Below are 17879 nucleotides of genomic sequence, written 5' to 3'. Positions count from 1 at the left end.
GAAGGCGATGGCCACCCCAGCTTTTTTCCTTCCCTCAGTATTAGAAAAGAAAATCTGAGGGAAGTCTTTATTTTTGAGTCTTGTGTTATCAATTTCTAGAAGGTGTGTTTCTTGTATCATTGCTATGTTGGCCTTCAATTTTTTAATCTCCTTCCACAAAGCAAATCTCTTGAATGGGCTATTGAGCCCATTTACATTAAATGACAGTACCCTCAATTCCATGATGTGTCAGGAAGGAAAAAAAGCATTAGATGATTCATTAAAACAGAACATTTCACCCGAAAATATATCCAAAAGACAGTGGGTTTCCTTAGTGATTTTTTGTTAGTGCCTGGTGTGCCTGTAAACAAAAACATGTTACAACCTAGAACAGAACAAAACTTATAAACTAGACAAATTTAGATTTCTCAAAAGAAATGGTACCGAGAGAATGTCTCTCAGTTATCACGTGGGGAGTGAAAAAGAGAAAGTTCAGGCCTAAAGCCAGGGTCAGTACCCACCAAGTCTATTTTCTTTTCTTTTGCGTATTCCAGGACTGGGAAAGGCGTCTTTGCTGCTGCAAGGGGATATTCCTTTCTTGATTGTAGAATGATGATGATGGTGGAGTCTCCAGTGGAGGAATACCTAAATCTTGGAAAAAACTATTACAGTTATCAATATTAGACAGGGCAAAAGTGGTATTCTCTTTCATGACTAGAATTTTTGTAGGGAAACCCCATCTGTATAAAATCTTGTGTTTCCTCAGATGTGCAGTGATTGGAAAGAAGTCTCTCCTTTTCTGTAGGGTAGCTTTTGAGAAGTCTGCAAAAATCTTGATATCCTCGTATGGCCTTGGTAATATAGGTGATTGCTTACTTCTCCTCAGAATGTCCTCCTTTGTCAGGAAATAATGAAAATATGCAATGACATCTCTTGGGGCTCTGTCTGGGGCATATTTGGACTTGGGGAGTCTGTGTATACGTTCCATCAATAAGTCCCCTTTAGAGGCCCCTGGAAGTATTGTATGGAGCATCTTTTGCACATATGCATTAAGGTCTCTGTCTTTGACATTTTCAGGTATTCCCCTGAATTTAAGGTTGTTCCTTCTACTTCTGTCTTCTTGCTCTATCAGCCTTGATTTTAAGAAGACAACCTCTTTTTCTAGGGCATAGTGTTCATCTATCAAATTATTATGGGATTTAACCAATTCTTCCATTTTAGATTCAAGATGGTCCACTCTCTGGCCCAGACCGTCTATGTTATTTTGGAGATTTGTATTATAGCCCTCCAGTTGTTTCTGAAATGTCTTTGCTAGAAGGCATAGCATGTTTTTAATAAATATTTCTGAGGCTGTATTACTGGTAGCCTCCACCTCTGTTAAAACGTGTAAGATGTTCTCCGGTATGGGATTATCAGAAGGACAGGAGTCCTCAGATTGTAATTCCTGTTGCATCTCAGCTGAGCTGCTGCTAAATCTGCGTTTAGTCACTGAGGAAGGAGACATTTCCCTCTGTAATGGTGTTAGAGGAGTATCTGACACATTGGAGATGTCAGGACAGGATGAGGAACCCCTTAATACATTTGTCTCCTCCAAATCAGCGGTCAGCGGTGCTGCTGCACCATAATTCACATGCTGCGCTGTATTTTTGCTTAAGTTACGCAAATTGCGTATCTGTTGCGTAGTCTCGCTTGTCCCCCGGTCACTCTCGCGAGATCTCGCTCCTTTCACCTCAGCGCTACTTTTAATGTGTAAATTAGCGCTTTTATTAGCCTGCAGAGCGGCGGTTTTAGCTGGGGCAGGGGTAGACTTACCCCCTGACTTGAATGCTGCATGCTTCAGCCGCTGTGGTGTCCTTTGCCGCTGTGTACTGCTCAGGCTGGGGCTGCAGGCTGTGGCTGCTGCTGTGAGGCGGGCGCCATCTTGGCTCCTCAGCATGAGGGGAGAGCGCTCTGTTTTCTTTCCTTTTTCTGCTTTGTTACTAAGCAGATCCATAGTGTGGGGGCACCGCTGGTGTCTATGGAGGTTCCCACAAGTTTTCAGCCAGTCCTGGCTTGTAAATCGCTTGTTAATAGCGCTTGGTAGGCTGCCCTGAGGAGGAGCTCAGAGCTCAGGCTTCCATTCAGCTCAGACGCTGGCCACGCCCCCCAATGTTTTGAATTTTCTCCAAAAGTAAAGTAGTTGCAAACTCATGCTTTTAGAGACTTGTTTGGGCTCATGAGAGGAGTAGAAAAACATCAAAAATTTCAGTCCTGCATGATTCTACCAAGAAATGTGATTCTTCATTCAAAACCTGATTTTTGCTATTGGGCTCTATTGAATAATGAATGTTTTGAATTTTCTCCAAAAGTAAAGTAGTTGCAAACTCATCCTTTTAGAAACTTGTTTGGGCTGTTGAGAGGAGTAAAAAACCATCAAAAATTTCAATCCTGCATGATTCTACCAAGAAATGTGATTCTTCATTCAAAACGCTGGTTTTTGCTATTGGGCTCTATTGAATAATGAATGTTTTGAATTTTCTCCAAAAGTAAAGTAGTTGCAAACTCATGCTTTTAGAGACTTGTTTGGGCTCATGAGAGGAGTAGAAAAACATCAAAAATTTCAGTCCTGCATGATTCTACCAAGAAATGTGTGTTCATTGAAACCGCTGGTTTTTGATAGTTTGGGCCCTATTGAATAATGAATGTTTTGAATTTTCTCCAAAAGTAAAGTAGTTGCAAACTCATCCTTTTAGAAACTTGTTTGGGCTGTTGAGAGGAGTAAAAAACCATCAAAAATTTCAATCCTGCATGATTTTACCAAGAAATGTGATTCTTCATTCAAAACCTGATTTTTGCTATTGGGCTCTATTGAATAGTGAATGTTTTGAATTTTCTCCAAAAGTAAAGTAGTTGCAAACTCATGCTTTTAGAGACTTGTTTGGGCTCATGAGAGGAGTAGAAAAACATCAAAAATTTCAGTCCTGCATGATTCTACCAAGAAATGTGTGTTCATTCAAACCGCTGGTTTTTGATAGTTTGGGCCCTATTGAATAATGAATGTTTTGAATTTTCTCCAAAAGTAAAGTAGTTGCAAACTCATCCTTTTAGAAACTTGTTTGGGCTGTTGAGAGGAGTAAAAAACCTTCAAAAATTTCAATCCTGCATGATTTTACCAAGAAATGTGATTCTTCATTCAAAACCTGATTTTTGCTATTGGGCTCTATTGAATAGTGAATGTTTTGAATTTTCTCCAAAAGTAAAGTAGTTGCAAACTCATGATTTTAGAGACTTGTTTGGGCTCATGAGAGGAGTAGAAAAACATCAAAAATTTCAGTCCTGCATGATTCTACCAAGAAATGTGATTCTTCATTCAAAACCTGATTTTTGCTATTGGGCTCTATTGAATAATGAATGTTTTGAATTTTCTCCAAAAGTAAAGTAGTTGCAAACTCATGCTTTTAGAGACTTGTTTGGGCTCTTGAGAGGAGTAGGAAAACATCAAAAATTTCAGTCCTGCATGATTCTACCAAGAAATGTGTGTTCATTCAAACCGCTGGTTTTTGATAGTTTGGGCCCTATTGAATAATGAATGTTTTGAATTTTCTCCAAAAGTAAAGTAGTTGCAAACTCATCCTTTTAGAAACTTGTTTGGGCTGTTGAGAGGAGTAAAAAACCATCAAAAATTTCAATCCTGCATGATTCTACCAAGAAATGTGATTCTTCATTCAAAACGCTGGTTTTTGCTATTGGGCTCTATTGAATAATGAATGTTTTGAATTTTCTCCAAAAGTAAAGTAGTTGCAAACTCATGCTTTTAGAGACTTGTTTGGGCTCATGAGAGGAGTAGAAAAACATCAAAAATTTCAGTCCTGCATGATTCTACCAAGAAATGTGTGTTCATTGAAACCGCTGGTTTTTGATAGTTTGGGCCCTATTGAATAATGAATGTTTTGAATTTTCTCCAAAAGTAAAGTAGTTGCAAACTCATCCTTTTAGAAACTTGTTTGGGTTGTTGAGAGGAGTAAAAAACCATCAAAAATTTCATTCCTGCATGATTTTACCAAGAAATGTGATTCTTCATTCAAAACCTGATTTTTGCTATTGGGCTCTATTGAATAGTGAATGTTTTGAATTTTCTCCAAAAGTAAAGTAGTTGCAAACTCATGCTTTTAGAGACTTGTTTGGGCTCATGAGAGGAGTAGAAAAACATCAAAAATTTCAGTCCTGCATGATTCTACCAAGAAATGTGATTCTTCATTCAAAACCTGATTTTTGCTATTGGGCTCTATTGAATAATGAATGTTTTGAATTTTCTCCAAAAGTAAAGTAGTTGCAAACTCATCCTTTTAGAAACTTGTTTGGGCTGTTGAGAGGAGTAAAAAACCATCAAAAATTTCAATCCTGCATGATTCTACCAAGAAATGTGATTCTTCATTCAAAACGCTGGTTTTTGCTATTGGGCTCTATTGAATAATGAATGTTTTGAATTTTCTCCAAAAGTAAAGTAGTTGCAAACTCATGCTTTTAGAGACTTGTTTGGGCTCATGAGAGGAGTAGAAAAACATCAAAAATTTCAGTCCTGCATGATTCTACCAAGAAATGTGTGTTCATTGAAACCGCTGGTTTTTGATAGTTTGGGCCCTATTGAATAATGAATGTTTTGAATTTTCTCCAAAAGTAAAGTAGTTGCAAACTCATCCTTTTAGAAACTTGTTTGGGCTGTTGAGAGGAGTAAAAAACCATCAAAAATTTCAATCCTGCATGATTTTACCAAGAAATGTGATTCTTCATTCAAAACCTGATTTTTGCTATTGGGCTCTATTGAATAGTGAATGTTTTGAATTTTCTCCAAAAGTAAAGTAGTTGCAAACTCATGCTTTTAGAGACTTGTTTGGGCTCATGAGAGGAGTAGAAAAACATCAAAAATTTCAGTCCTGCATGATTCTACCAAGAAATGTGATTCTTCATTCAAAACCTGATTTTTGCTATTGGGCTCTATTGAATAATGAATGTTTTGAATTTTCTCCAAAAGTAAAGTAGTTGCAAACTCATGCTTTTAGATACTTGTTTGGGCTCTTGAGAGGAGTAGGAAAACATCAAAAATTTCAGTCCTGCATGATTCTACCAAGAAATGTGTGTTCATTCAAACCGCTGGTTTTTGATAGTTTGGGCCCTATTGAATAATGAATGTTTTGAATTTTCTCCAAAAGTAAAGTAGTTGCAAACTCATCCTTTTAGAAACTTGTTTGGGCTGTTGAGAGGAGTAAAAAACCATCAAAAATTTCAATCCTGCATGATTCTACCAAGAAATGTGATTCTTCATTCAAAACGCTGGTTTTTGCTATTGGGCTCTATTGAATAATGAATGTTTTGAATTTTCTCCAAAAGTAAAGTAGTTGCAAACTCATCCTTTTAGAAACTTGTTTGGGCTGTTGAGAGGAGTAAAAAAACCATCAAAAATTTCAATCCTGCATGATTCTACCAAGAAATGTGATTCTTCATTCAAAACCTGATTTTTGCTATTGGGCTCTATTGAATAGTGAATGTTTTGAATTTTCTCCAAAAGTAAAGTAGTTGCAAACTCATGATTTTAGAGACTTGTTTGGGCTCATGAGAGGAGTAGAAAAACATCAAAAATTTCAGTCCTGCATGATTCTACCAAGAAATGTGATTCTTCATTCAAAACCTGATTTTTGCTATTGGGCTCTATTGAGTAATGAATGTTTTGAATTTTCTCCAAAAGTAAAGTAGTTGCAAACTCATCCTTTTAGAAACTTTTTTGGGCTGTTGAGAGGAGTAAAAAACCATCAAAAATTTCAATCCTGCATGATTCTACCAAGAAATGTGATTCTTCATTCAAAACGCTGGTTTTTGCTATTGGGCTCTATTGAATAATGAATGTTTTGAATTTTCTCCAAAAGTAAAGTAGTTGCAAACTCATGCTTTTAGAGACTTGTTTGGGCTCATGAGAGGAGTAGAAAAACATCAAAAATTTCAGTCCTGCATGATTCTACCAAGAAATGTGTGTTCATTGAAACCGCTGGTTTTTGATAGTTTGGGCCCTATTGAATAATGAATGTTTTGAATTTTCTCCAAAAGTAAAGTAGTTGCAAACTCATCCTTTTAGAAACTTGTTTGGGCTGTTGAGAGGAGTAAAAAACCATCAAAAATTTCAATCCTGCATGATTTTACCAAGAAATGTGATTCTTCATTCAAAACCTGATTTTTGCTATTGGGCTCTATTGAATAGTGAATGTTTTGAATTTTCTCCAAAAGTAAAGTAGTTGCAAACTCATGCTTTTAGAGACTTGTTTGGGCTCATGAGAGGAGTAGAAAAACATCAAAAATTTCAGTCCTGCATGATTCTACCAAGAAATGTGTGTTCATTCAAACCGCTGGTTTTTGATAGTTTGGGCCCTATTGAATAATGAATGTTTTGAATTTTCTCCAAAAGTAAAGTAGTTGCAAACTCATCCTTTTAGAAACTTGTTTGGGCTGTTGAGAGGAGTAAAAAACCTTCAAAAATTTCAATCCTGCATGATTTTACCAAGAAATGTGATTCTTCATTCAAAACCTGATTTTTGCTATTGGGCTCTATTGAATAGTGAATGTTTTGAATTTTCTCCAAAAGTAAAGTAGTTGCAAACTCATGATTTTAGAGACTTGTTTGGGCTCATGAGAGGAGTAGAAAAACATCAAAAATTTCAGTCCTGCATGATTCTACCAAGAAATGTGATTCTTCATTCAAAACCTGATTTTTGCTATTGGGCTCTATTGAATAATGAATGTTTTGAATTTTCTCCAAAAGTAAAGTAGTTGCAAACTCATGCTTTTAGAGACTTGTTTGGGCTCTTGAGAGGAGTAGGAAAACATCAAAAATTTCAGTCCTGCATGATTCTACCAAGAAATGTGTGTTCATTCAAACCGCTGGTTTTTGATAGTTTGGGCCCTATTGAATAATGAATGTTTTGAATTTTCTCCAAAAGTAAAGTAGTTGCAAACTCATCCTTTTAGAAACTTGTTTGGGCTGTTGAGAGGAGTAAAAAACCATCAAAAATTTCAATCCTGCATGATTCTACCAAGAAATGTGATTCTTCATTCAAAACGCTGGTTTTTGCTATTGGGCTCTATTGAATAATGAATGTTTTGAATTTTCTCCAAAAGTAAAGTAGTTGCAAACTCATGCTTTTAGAGACTTGTTTGGGCTCATGAGAGGAGTAGAAAAACATCAAAAATTTCAGTCCTGCATGATTCTACCAAGAAATGTGTGTTCATTGAAACCGCTGGTTTTTGATAGTTTGGGCCCTATTGAATAATGAATGTTTTGAATTTTCTCCAAAAGTAAAGTAGTTGCAAACTCATCCTTTTAGAAACTTGTTTGGGTTGTTGAGAGGAGTAAAAAACCATCAAAAATTTCATTCCTGCATGATTTTACCAAGAAATGTGATTCTTCATTCAAAACCTGATTTTTGCTATTGGGCTCTATTGAATAGTGAATGTTTTGAATTTTCTCCAAAAGTAAAGTAGTTGCAAACTCATGCTTTTAGAGACTTGTTTGGGCTCATGAGAGGAGTAGAAAAACATCAAAAATTTCAGTCCTGCATGATTCTACCAAGAAATGTGATTCTTCATTCAAAACCTGATTTTTGCTATTGGGCTCTATTGAATAATGAATGTTTTGAATTTTCTCCAAAAGTAAAGTAGTTGCAAACTCATCCTTTTAGAAACTTGTTTGGGCTGTTGAGAGGAGTAAAAAACCATCAAAAATTTCAATCCTGCATGATTCTACCAAGAAATGTGATTCTTCATTCAAAACGCTGGTTTTTGCTATTGGGCTCTATTGAATAATGAATGTTTTGAATTTTCTCCAAAAGTAAAGTAGTTGCAAACTCATGCTTTTAGAGACTTGTTTGGGCTCATGAGAGGAGTAGAAAAACATCAAAAATTTCAGTCCTGCATGATTCTACCAAGAAATGTGTGTTCATTGAAACCGCTGGTTTTTGATAGTTTGGGCCCTATTGAATAATGAATGTTTTGAATTTTCTCCAAAAGTAAAGTAGTTGCAAACTCATCCTTTTAGAAACTTGTTTGGGCTGTTGAGAGGAGTAAAAAACCATCAAAAATTTCAATCCTGCATGATTTTACCAAGAAATGTGATTCTTCATTCAAAACCTGATTTTTGCTATTGGGCTCTATTGAATAGTGAATGTTTTGAATTTTCTCCAAAAGTAAAGTAGTTGCAAACTCATGCTTTTAGAGACTTGTTTGGGCTCATGAGAGGAGTAGAAAAACATCAAAAATTTCAGTCCTGCATGATTCTACCAAGAAATGTGATTCTTCATTCAAAACCTGATTTTTGCTATTGGGCTCTATTGAATAATGAATGTTTTGAATTTTCTCCAAAAGTAAAGTAGTTGCAAACTCATGCTTTTAGATACTTGTTTGGGCTCTTGAGAGGAGTAGGAAAACATCAAAAATTTCAGTCCTGCATGATTCTACCAAGAAATGTGTGTTCATTCAAACCGCTGGTTTTTGATAGTTTGGGCCCTATTGAATAATGAATGTTTTGAATTTTCTCCAAAAGTAAAGTAGTTGCAAACTCATCCTTTTAGAAACTTGTTTGGGCTGTTGAGAGGAGTAAAAAACCATCAAAAATTTCAATCCTGCATGATTCTACCAAGAAATGTGATTCTTCATTCAAAACGCTGGTTTTTGCTATTGGGCTCTATTGAATAATGAATGTTTTGAATTTTCTCCAAAAGTAAAGTAGTTGCAAACTCATCCTTTTAGAAACTTGTTTGGGCTGTTGAGAGGAGTAAAAAAACCATCAAAAATTTCAATCCTGCATGATTCTACCAAGAAATGTGATTCTTCATTCAAAACCTGATTTTTGCTATTGGGCTCTATTGAATAGTGAATGTTTTGAATTTTCTCCAAAAGTAAAGTAGTTGCAAACTCATGATTTTAGAGACTTGTTTGGGCTCATGAGAGGAGTAGAAAAACATCAAAAATTTCAGTCCTGCATGATTCTACCAAGAAATGTGATTCTTCATTCAAAACCTGATTTTTGCTATTGGGCTCTATTGAGTAATGAATGTTTTGAATTTTCTCCAAAAGTAAAGTAGTTGCAAACTCATCCTTTTAGAAACTTTTTTGGGCTGTTGAGAGGAGTAAAAAACCATCAAAAATTTCAATCCTGCATGATTCTACCAAGAAATGTGATTCTTCATTCAAAACGCTGGTTTTTGCTATTGGGCTCTATTGAATAATGAATGTTTTGAATTTTCTCCAAAAGTAAAGTAGTTGCAAACTCATGCTTTTAGAGACTTGTTTGGGCTCATGAGAGGAGTAGAAAAACATCAAAAATTTCAGTCCTGCATGATTCTACCAAGAAATGTGTGTTCATTGAAACCGCTGGTTTTTGATAGTTTGGGCCCTATTGAATAATGAATGTTTTGAATTTTCTCCAAAAGTAAAGTAGTTGCAAACTCATCCTTTTAGAAACTTGTTTGGGCTGTTGAGAGGAGTAAAAAACCATCAAAAATTTCAATCCTGCATGATTCTACCAAGAAATGTGATTCTTCATTCAAAACGCTGGTTTTTGCTATTGGGCTCTATTGAATAATGAATGTTTTGAATTTTCTCCAAAAGTAAAGTAGTTGCAAACTCATGCTTTTAGAGACTTGTTTGGGCTCATGAGAGGAGTAGAAAAACATCAAAAATTTCAGTCCTGCATGATTCTACCAAGAAATGTGTGTTCATTGAAACCGCTGGTTTTTGATAGTTTGGGCCCTATTGAATAATGAATGTTTTGAATTTTCTCCAAAAGTAAAGTAGTTGCAAACTCATCCTTTTAGAAACTTGTTTGGGCTGTTGAGAGGAGTAAAAAACCATCAAAAATTTCAATCCTGCATGATTTTACCAAGAAATGTGATTCTTCATTCAAAACCTGATTTTTGCTATTGGGCTCTATTGAATAATGAATGTTTTGAATTTTCTCCAAAAGTAAAGTAGTTGCAAACTCATGCTTTTAGAGACTTGTTTGGGCTCATGAGAGGAGTAGAAAAACATCAAAAATTTCAGTCCTGCATGATTCTACCAAGAAATGTGTGTTCATTGAAACCGCTGGTTTTTGATAGTTTGGGCCCTATTGAATAATGAATGTTTTGAATTTTCTCCAAAAGTAAAGTAGTTGCAAACTCATCCTTTTAGAAACTTGTTTGGGCCGTTGAGAGGAGTAAAAAACCATCAAAAATTTCAATCCTGCATGATTCTACCAAGAAATGTGATTCTTCATTCAAAACGCTGGTTTTTGCTATTGGGCTCTATTGAATAATGAATGTTTTGAATTTTCTCCAAAAGTAAAGTAGTTGCAAACTCATCCTTTTAGAAACTTGTTTGGGCTGTTGAGAGGAGTAAAAAAACCATCTAAAATTTCAATCCTGCATGATTCTACCAAGAAATGTGATTCTTCATTCAAAACCTGATTTTTGCTATTGGGCTCTATTGAATAGTGAATGTTTTGAATTTTCTCCAAAAGTAAAGTAGTTGCAAACTCTTGATTTTAGAGACTTGTTTGGGCTCATGAGAGGAGTAGAAAAACATCAAAAATTTCAGTCCTGCATGATTCTTCCAAGAAATGTGATTCTTCATTCAAAACCTGATTTTTGCTATTGGGCTCTATTGAGTAATGAATGTTTTGAATTTTCTCCAAAAGTAAAGTAGTTGCAAACTCATCCTTTTAGAAACTTTTTTGGGCTGTTGAGAGGAGTAAAAAACCATCAAAAATTTCAATCCTGCATGATTCTACCAAGAAATGTGATTCTTCATTCAAAACGCTGGTTTTTGCTATTGGGCTCTATTGAATAATGAATGTTTTGAATTTTCTCCAAAAGTAAAGTAGTTGCAAACTCATGATTTTAGAGACTTGTTTGGGCTCATGAGAGGAGTAGAAAAACATCAAAAATTTCAGTCCTGCATGATTCTACCAAGAAATGTGTGTTCATTGAAACCGCTGGTTTTTGATAGTTTGGGCCCTATTGAATAATGAATGTTTTGAATTTTCTCCAAAAGTAAAGTAGTTGCAAACTCATCCTTTTAGAAACTTGTTTGGGCTGTTGAGAGGAGTAAAAAACCATCAAAAATTTCAATCCTGCATGATTCTACCAAGAAATGTGATTCTTCATTCAAAACGCTGGTTTTTGCTATTGGGCTCTATTGAATAATGAATGTTTTGAATTTTCTCCAAAAGTAAAGTAGTTGCAAACTCATGCTTTTAGAGACTTGTTTGGGCTCATGAGAGGAGTAGAAAAACATCAAAAATTTCAGTCCTGCATGATTCTACCAAGAAATGTGTGTTCATTGAAACCGCTGGTTTTTGATAGTTTGGGCCCTATTGAATAATGAATGTTTTGAATTTTCTCCAAAAGTAAAGTAGTTGGAAACTCATCCTTTTAGAAACTTGTTTGGGCTGTTGAGAGGAGTAAAAAACCATCAAAAATTTCAATCCTGCATGATTTTACCAAGAAATGTGATTCTTCATTCAAAACCTGATTTTTGCTATTGGGCTCTATTGAATAGTGAATGTTTTGAATTTTCTCCAAAAGTAAAGTAGTTGCAAACTCATGCTTTTAGAGACTTGTTTGGGCTCATGAGAGGAGTAGAAAAACATCAAAAATTTCAGTCCTGCATGATTCTACCAAGAAATGTGTGTTCATTGAAACCACTGGTTTTTGATAGTTTGGGCCCTAATGAATAATGAATGTTTTGAATTTTCTCCAAAACTAAAGTAGTTGCAAACTCATCCTTTTAGAAACTTGTTTGGGCTGTTGAGAGGAGTAAAAAACCATCAAAAATTTCAATCCTGCATGATTTTACCAAGAAATGTGATTCTTCATTCAAAACCTGATTTTTGCTATTGGGCTCTATTGAATAGTGAATGTTTTGAATTTTCTCCAAAAGTAAAGTAGTTGCAAACTCATGCTTTTAGAGACTTGTTTGGGCTCATGAGAGGAGTAGAAAAACATAAAAAATTTCAGTCCTGCATGATTCTACCAAGAAATGTGTGTTCATTCAAACCGCTGGTTTTTGATAGTTTGGGCCCTATTGAATAATGAATGTTTTGAATTTTCTCCAAAATTAAAGTAGTTGCAAACTCATCCTTTTAGAAACTTGTTTGGGCTGTTGAGAGGAGTAAAAAACCATCAAAAATTTCAATCCTGCATGATTCTAACAAGAAATGTGATTCTTCATTCAAAACGCTGGTTTTTGCTATTGGGCTCTATTGAATAATGAATGTTTTGAATTTTCTCCAAAAGTAAAGTAGTTGCAAACTCATGCTTTTAGAGACTTGTTTGGGCTCATGAGAGGAGTAGAAAAACATCAAAAATTTCAGTCCTGCATGATTCTACCAAGAAATGTGTGTTCATTGAAACCGCTGGTTTTTGATATTTTGGGCCCTATTGAATAATGAATGTTTTGAATTTTCTCCAAAAGTAAAGTAGTTGCAAACTCATCCTTTTAGAAACTTGTTTGGGCTGTTGAGAGGAGTAAAAAACCATCAAAAATTTCAATCCTGCATGATTTTACCAAGAAATGTGATTCTTCATTCAAAACCTGATTTTTGCTATTGGGCTCTATTGAATAGTGAATGTTTTGAATTTTCTCCAAAAGTAAAGTAGTTGCAAACTCATGCTTTTAGAGACTTGTTTGGGCTCATGAGAGGAGTAGAAAAACATCAAAAATTTCAGTCCTGCATGATTCTACCAAGAAATGTGTGTTCATTGAAACCACTGGTTTTTGATAGTTTGGGCCCTATTGAATAATGAATGTTTTGAATTTTCTCCAAAAGTAAAGTAGTTGCAAACTCATCCTTTTAGAAACTTGTTTGGGCCGTTGAGAGGAGTAAAAAACCATCAAAAATTTCAATCCTGCATGATTCTACCAAGAAATGTGATTCTTCATTCAAAACGCTGGTTTTTGCTATTGGGCTCTATTGAATAGTGAATGTTTTGAATTTTCTCCAAAAGTAAAGTAGTTGCAAACTCTTGATTTTAGAGACTTGTTTGGGCTCATGAGAGGAGTAGAAAAACATCAAAAATTTCAGTCCTGCATGATTCTTCCAAGAAATGTGATTCTTCATTCAAAACCTGATTTTTGCTATTGGGCTCTATTGAGTAATGAATGTTTTGAATTTTCTCCAAAAGTAAAGTAGTTGCAAACTCATCCTTTTAGAAACTTTTTTGGGCTGTTGAGAGGAGTAAAAAACCATCAAAAATTTCAATCCTGCATGATTCTACCAAGAAATGTGATTCTTCATTCAAAACGCTGGTTTTTGCTATTGGGCTCTATTGAATAATGAATGTTTTGAATTTTCTCCAAAAGTAAAGTAGTTGCAAACTCATGATTTTAGAGACTTGTTTGGGCTCATGAGAGGAGTAGAAAAACATCAAAAATTTCAGTCCTGCATGATTCTACCAAGAAATGTGTGTTCATTGAAACCGCTGGTTTTTGATAGTTTGGGCCCTATTGAATAATGAATGTTTTTAATTTTCTCCAAAAGTAAAGTAGTTGCAAACTCATCCTTTTAGAAACTTGTTTGGGCTGTTGAGAGGAGTAAAAAACCATCAAAAATTTCAATCCTGCATGATTCTACCAAGAAATGTGATTCTTCATTCAAAACGCTGGTTTTTGCTATTGGGCTCTATTGAATAATGAATGTTTTGAATTTTCTCCAAAAGTAAAGTAGTTGCAAACTCATGCTTTTAGAGACTTGTTTGGGCTCATGAGAGGAGTAGAAAAACATCAAAAATTTCAGTCCTGCATGATTCTACCAAGAAATGTGTGTTCATTGAAACCGCTGGTTTTTGATAGTTTGGGCCCTATTAAATAATGAATGTTTTGAATTTTCTCCAAAAGTAAAGTAGTTGGAAACTCATCCTTTTAGAAACTTGTTTGGGCTGTTGAGAGGAGTAAAAAACCATCAAAAATTTCAATCCTGCATGATTTTACCAAGAAATGTGATTCTTCATTCAAAACCTGATTTTTGCTATTGGGCTCTATTGAATAGTGAATGTTTTGAATTTTCTCCAAAAGTAAAGTAGTTGCAAACTCATGCTTTTAGAGACTTGTTTGGGCTCATGAGAGGAGTAGAAAAACATCAAAAATTTCAGTCCTGCATGATTCTACCAAGAAATGTGTGTTCATTGAAACCACTGGTTTTTGATAGTTTGGGCCCTAATGAATAATGAATGTTTTGAATTTTCTCCAAAACTAAAGTAGTTGCAAACTCATCCTTTTAGAAACTTGTTTGGGCTGTTGAGAGGAGTAAAAAACCATCAAAAATTTCAATCCTGCATGATTTTACCAAGAAATGTGATTCTTCATTCAAAACCTGATTTTTGCTATTGGGCTCTATTGAATAGTGAATGTTTTGAATTTTCTCCAAAAGTAAAGTAGTTGCAAACTCATGCTTTTAGAGACTTGTTTGGGCTCATGAGAGGAGTAGAAAAACATAAAAAATTTCAGTCCTGCATGATTCTACCAAGAAATGTGTGTTCATTCAAACCGCTGGTTTTTGATAGTTTGGGCCCTATTGAATAATGAATGTTTTGAATTTTCTCCAAAATTAAAGTAGTTGCAAACTCATCCTTTTAGAAACTTGTTTGGGCTGTTGAGAGGAGTAAAAAACCATCAAAAATTTCAATCCTGCATGATTCTAACAAGAAATGTGATTCTTCATTCAAAACGCTGGTTTTTGCTATTGGGCTCTATTGAATAATGAATGTTTTGAATTTTCTCCAAAAGTAAAGTAGTTGCAAACTCATGCTTTTAGAGACTTGTTTGGGCTCATGAGAGGAGTAGAAAAACATCAAAAATTTCAGTCCTGCATGATTCTACCAAGAAATGTGTGTTCATTGAAACCGCTGGTTTTTGATATTTTGGGCCCTATTGAATAATGAATGTTTTGAATTTTCTCCAAAAGTAAAGTAGTTGCAAACTCATCCTTTTAGAAACTTGTTTGGGCTGTTGAGAGGAGTAAAAAACCATCAAAAATTTCAATCCTGCATGATTTTACCAAGAAATGTGATTCTTCATTCAAAACCTGATTTTTGCTATTGGGCTCTATTGAATAGTGAATGTTTTGAATTTTCTCCAAAAGTAAAGTAGTTGCAAACTCATGCTTTTAGAGACTTGTTTGGGCTCATGAGAGGAGTAGAAAAACATCAAAAATTTCAGTCCTGCATGATTCTACCAAGAAATGTGTGTTCATTGAAACCACTGGTTTTTGATAGTTTGGGCCCTATTGAATAATGAATGTTTTGAATTTTCTCCAAAAGTAAAGTAGTTGCAAACTCATCCTTTTAGAAACTTGTTTGGGCTGTTGAGAGGAGTAAAAAACCATCAAAAATTTCAATCCTGCATGATTCTACCAAGAAATGTGATTCTTCATTCAAAACCTGATTTTTGCTATTGGGCTCTATTGAATAATGAATGTTTTGAATTTTCTCCAAAAGTAAAGTAGTTGCAAACTCAAGCTTTTAGAGACTTGTTTGGGCTCATGAGAGGAGTAGAAAAACATCAAAAATGTCAGTCCTGCATGATTCTACCAAGAAATGTGTGTTCATTGAAACCGCTGGTTTTTGATAGTTTGGGCCCTATTGAATAATGAATGTTTTGAATTTTCTCCAAAAGTAAAGTAGTTGCAAACTCATCCTTTTAGAAACTTGTTTGGGCTGTTGAGAGGAGTAAAAAACCATCAAAAATTTCAATCCTGCATGATTCTACCAAGAAATGTGATTCTTCATTCAAAACGCTGGTTTTTGATATTGGGCTCTATTGAATAATGAATGTTTTGAATTTTCTCCAAAAGTAAAGTAGTTGCAAACTCATGCTTTTAGAGACTTGTTTGGGCTCATGAGAGGAGTAGAAAAACATCAAAAATTTCAGTCCTGCATGATTCTACCAAGAAATGTGTGTTCATTGAAACCGCTGGTTTTTGATAGTTTGGGCCCTATTGAATAATGAATGTTTTGAATTTTCTCCAAAAGTAAAGTAGTTGCAAACTCATCCTTTTAGAAACTTGTTTGGGCTGTTGAGAGGAGTAAAAAACCATCAAAAATTTCAATCCTGCATGATTCTACCAAGAAATGTGATTCTTCATTCAAAACGCTGGTTTTTGCTATTGGGCTCTATTGAATAATGAATGTTTTGAATTTTCTCCAAAAGTAAAGTAGTTGCAAACTCATGCTTTTAGAGACTTGTTTGGGCTCATGAGAGGAGTAGAAAAACATCAAAAATTTCAGTCGTGCATGATTCTACCAAGAAATGTGTGTTCATTGAAACCGCTGGTTTTTGTTAGTTTGGGCCCTATTGAATGATGAATGTTTTGAATTTTCTCCAAAAGTAAAGTAGTTGCAAACTCATCCTTTTAGAAACTTGTTTGGGCTGTTGAGAGGAGTAAAAAACCATCAAAAATTTCAATCCTGCATGATTTTACCAAGAAATGTGATTCTTCATTCAAAACCTGATTTTTGCTATTGGGCTCTATTGAATAGTGAATGTTTTGAATTTTCTCCAAAAGTAAAGTAGTTGCAAACTCATGCTTTTAGAGACTTGTTTGGGCTCATGAGAGGAGTAGAAAAACATCAAAAATTTCAGTCCTGCATGATTCTACCAAGAAATGTGTGTTCATTGAAACCACTGGTTTTTGATAGTTTGGGCCCTATTGAATAATGAATGTTTTGAATTTTCTCCAAAAGTAAAGTAGTTGCAAACTCATCCTTTTAGAAACTTGTTTGGGCTGTTGAGAGGAGTAAAAAACCATCAAAAATTTCAATCCTGCATGATTTTACCAAGAAATGTGATTCTTCATTCAAAACCTGATTTTTGCTATTGGGCTCTATTGAATAGTGAATGTTTTGAATTTTCTCCAAAAGTAAAGTAGTTGCAAACTCATGCTTTTAGAGACTTGTTTGGGCTCATGAGAGGAGTAGAAAAACATCAAAAATTTCAGTCCTGCATGATTCTACCAAGAAATGTGTGTTCATTCAAACCGCTGGTTTTTGATAGTTTGGGCCCTATTGAATAATGAATGTTTTGAATTTTCTCCAAAATTAAAGTAGTTGCAAACTCATCCTTTTAGAAACTTGTTTGGGCTGTTGAGAGGAGTAAAAAACCATCAAAAATTTCAATCCTGCATGATTCTACCAAGAAATGTGATTCTTCATTCAAAACGCTGGTTTTTGCTATTGGGCTCTATTGAATAATGAATGTTTTGAATTTTCTCCAAAAGTGAAGTAGTTGCAAACTCATGCTTTTAGAGACTTGTTTGGGCTCATGAGAGGAGTAGAAAAACATCAAAAATTTCAGTCCTGCATGATTCTACCAAGAAATGTGTGTTCATTGAAACCGCTGGTTTTTGATATTTTGGGCCCTATTGAATAATGAATGTTTTGAATTTTCTCCAAAAGTAAAGTAGTTGCAAACTCATCCTTTTAGAAACTTGTTTGGGCTGTTGAGAGGAGTAAAAAACCATCAAAAATTTCAATCCTGCATGATTTTACCAAGAAATGTGATTCTTCATTCAAAACCTGATTTTTGCTAATGGGCTCTATTGAATAGTGAATGTTTTGAATTTTCTCCAAAAGTGAAGTAGTTGCAAACTCATGCTTTTAGAGACTTGTTTGGGCTCATGAGAGGAGTAGAAAAACATCAAAAATTTCAGTCCTGCATGATTCTACCAAGAAATGTGTGTTCATTCAAACCTCTGGTTTTTGATAGTTTGAGCCCTATTGAATAATAAATGTTTTGAATTTTCTCCAAAAGTAAAGTAGTTGCAAACTCATCCTTTTAGAAACTTGTTTGGGCTGTTGAGAGGAGTAAAAAACCATCAAAAATTTCAATCCTGCATGATTCTACCA

Source organism: Dendrobates tinctorius, unplaced genomic scaffold (genome assembly GCF_039654945.1).
Source record: "Dendrobates tinctorius isolate UK_male_01 unplaced genomic scaffold, ASM3965494v1 ptg000293l, whole genome shotgun sequence".
Classification (NCBI taxonomy): domain Eukaryota; kingdom Metazoa; phylum Chordata; class Amphibia; order Anura; family Dendrobatidae; genus Dendrobates; species Dendrobates tinctorius.
The sequence above is the reverse complement of the archived record's forward strand: the minus strand, read 5'-3'. Positions refer to the sequence as shown.